The sequence below is a fragment of the Ptychodera flava genome, unplaced genomic scaffold (genome assembly GCF_041260155.1).
Source record: "Ptychodera flava strain L36383 unplaced genomic scaffold, AS_Pfla_20210202 Scaffold_35__1_contigs__length_1935909_pilon, whole genome shotgun sequence".
NCBI classification, from domain to species: domain Eukaryota; kingdom Metazoa; phylum Hemichordata; class Enteropneusta; family Ptychoderidae; genus Ptychodera; species Ptychodera flava.
In genome coordinates, this window is record NW_027248357.1 from 20,694 (window position 1) to 24,395 (window position 3,702).

The window sequence follows — 3,702 nt, forward strand, 5'->3', positions numbered from 1 at the left end:
TCCAATCAGGCGCTTCTTATACGGGAAATTTTCAATCTCTTTCACGGCATACTTATCCCCGGCTGCCGATTCAGTGCAATTACAATCGTTGCACTTTAAGTACGTGAAATTTGTGGCAATTGAATGAGTGCACCTGTCGTCCAATCGCCGCCATCTGACATTCAAATAACCGTACTTGGGGTACTATATGTGTGATTGTACTGTGTCTGTGTTTCGTCTGCTCCATTCACACTTTGTTGTACCGCGTCTGTGTGTCGTCTGCTCCATTCACACTGTGTTACTCGGTCGCGCAAAGGATGGTATCATCTAAGTCGGTTGCTGTGACCCACTCTATTGGGTTTGAAGCAATAGCCGACTGGTTTTGTATGAGGCCTAGCAGTTAAGCATACCTGTCTCCGGCAGCCGATTCAGTGCAATTACAACAGTCCCACTTTAGTACGTGTAATTTGTAGCAAATGAATGAATGCATCTGTCGTCCAATCGCCGCCTTCTAACATTCAAATAACCGTACTTGGGTACTATATGTGTGTTTGTACTGTGTCTGTGTGTCGTCTGCTCCATTCACACTTTGTTGTACCGCGTCTGTGTGTCGTCTGCTCCATTCACACTGTGTTGCTCGGTCACGCAAAGGATTGTAACATCTAAGTCGGTTGCTGTGACCAACTCTATTGGGTTGGAAACGATAGCCGACTGGTTTTGTGTGAGGCCTAGCAGCTACACGATGTTGCCGTGAGTGTGTGGGGGTTCGAATCTTGTTTGGGTTATAGTAAAAATTATATTTTGTCAATGTTTTACCGCACAATACGCTATCCTGGTCCCGACGCTGACATCTTTATTCACGCTCATATCAACGGTAAATTGTCTATTCTTTATCGGATATTCCTGTCACCGATTTCCACTGTCCGACTTTCTTGTCAAAGCCAATTTTAGTGGGCAGCATTGGCAAACCTTATAGAGCATATTGGTCACCTAATTCCCGATACTAGACAAAATAAGCCTACATCCGTTCTGTCATGACTTTGGTTGACCATCCAGGAGCAGTAGGAGACTTTATAAAGCTTCTATCAGCCCGGCCGTAAACTGTCTCTGGGAGAATATTAAAATCCCCGTAGAACGGTTCAATCTCTTTCACGGCATACTTATCCCCCGCAGACGATTCAGTGCAATTACAATCGTCCCACTTTAAGTACGTGTAATTTGTGGCAATTGAATGAGTGCACCTGTCGTCATATCGCCGCCATCTGACATTCAAATAACCGTACTTGGGGTACTATATGTCTGTTTGTACTGTGTGTGTGTGTCGTCTGCTCCATTCACACTTTGTTGTACTGTGTCTCTGTGTCGTCTGCTCCATTCACACTGTGTTGCTCGGTCGCGCAGAGGATTGTAACATCTAAGTCGGTTGCTGTGACCAACTCTTTTGGGTTGGAAACGGTAGCCGACTGGTTTTGTGTGAGGCCTAGCAGCTAGACGATGTTGCCGTGAGTGTGTCGGGGTTCGAATCCCCTTCAGGTTATAGTAAAAATTATATTTTGTCAATGTTTTACCGCACAATACGCTATCTTGGTCCCGGCGCTGACATCTTTATTCACGCTCATATCAACGGTAAATTGTCTATTCTTTATCGGATATTCCTGTCACCGATTTCCGCCGTCCGACTTTCTTGTCAAAGCCAATTTTAGTGGGCAGTATTGGCAAACCTTACCGAGCATATTGGTCGCCTAATTCCTTATGTCGACAAAATAGGCCGACATCCGTTCTGTCATGACTTTGTTTGACCACTCAGGAGCAGTAGGAGACTTTATAAAGATTCTATCAGCTCTCCGTTAACTGTCCGGGGGGAGAATATTAAAATCCCCGTAGAACCGTTCCACTCCGACACATCACTACGCATTTACCCAATTACATTTATGCTGACTCATTGAATGGTAAATTTTGTTTAAAAAGGAAACCAATCTAAATTCATGTTTGCCAGGTATAGATAGTTCCATCTGCGGTAAATGTAGACGCAGAATAAAATTTGTACATTATTGTCTTTATTTACTTTTCTGACAGGCGATTGGTAGTACTGCAGCGGCATACTTGATGGCTTCTGCCTGTATATGACCATTGAAATTGTCGTACTTTAGGTACGGACGATAGTCAGCTGTTTATTGGGCACTTGTCGCAAGCTTCCCGCTCGGAGTCTGTCAATTCCACGGACCTTACGTACGGCAAATTGTCAATCCTTTTTGCGGGTAAAACTTTCACTAACTGCCCGCTGACGGTCATTCCGATCCACATTCTCTGGCATGGAAAATGACTACCCTTTTTGGAACACACTTGTTGTCTGATGCGGGTTGACAGCGATTGAAATCAAGGCGCTTCTTATACGGGAAATTTTCAATCTCTTTCACGGCATACCTATCCCCGGCAGCCCATTCAGTGCAATTACAATCGTCGCACTCTAAGTACGTGTAATATGTGACCCTTGAGTTAGTGCACCTATCGTCCGATCGCCACCATCTGACATTCAAATAACCGTACTTGAGGTACCGAAGTATGTCATTATTATACCGCACAACAAGCTACCCTGGTCCTGCCGCTGACATCTTTATTCACGCTCATATGAACGGAAAATTGTCTATTCTTTATCGGATACACCTGTCACCGATTCCCGCCGTCCGACTTACTAGTCAAAGCCTATTTTAGTGGTCAGCATTTGCAAACCTTACCGAGGATATTGGTCGCCAAATGGAAGTCAAATGTCATTGAGGTCACATGACATTTTTTTAAAGAAATTCAATCCCATAGTTATACCTATATACCAAAAATCAGACCTGTAGCTTTATTGGCTTGCTCAGAATTTGATATGTGCATAATTAATGAAGTACAGGATATGTCGTCATAAGTCGTCCCACCATACCAAATATGAAGAGTATGGCACTTGTGGTTGTTAAGTTATGGATGTATATAGTTCGCGGTATGTACCAAAAATCAGATCTATAGCTTCAGTGGGAAACCCAGAATTAAATATGTGCATAATAAATGAGTTGCAGGAATATGCCAAGGTCAAAGGTCGACTGGTATCCCAAAAACTGTGGAGTGCAATTGGTCCACTACTTGTCATTGTCGAATAGACGCTAGCATTCTCGGACTTTAACATAGGCCAGAATAAGCCATTGCCATAGCTTAGCTGCAAAGGTATAGGGGAGGTCAAAGGTCAATGAAAAATCAGAAAAATAATACTTTAAAAATCTTTTTCTCAAAATTGACAGTGCCCATGACCTTGATATTTGGCATGAAAAAGCCTAGCCTATGGTCTACAAAAGCTGTTGAAAGAATTTCAATTGATTAATTTTTATGCAAATGAAAGTTTATTTGAAAGCTTATTTTCAATATGGCTGCAAGGTCAGCTGACCAATTGTTATGGTAAAGAATCAAAAAATTACTTTTGAGGAGTTTTACCTATGTGCCAAGTTTGAAGTGTCTAGGTACAACAGTGTTCGCATGGCAGTTGCATGTAGAGGATGGAAGAAGAAAAAGAATAATAAATATAGCTGCAAAGCAGCGATGAAGGGTTTCGAGAAAATGAGCAAATGGTTACATAGTTATAACATTATAAAGAATGATATAAAAACCTGTATTGCAAAGCAAATAAATAGGTGCATAATTGATAAGGTTCAGAATGTGGCATCGTATTGCCTCTATCCTACCAAGTAT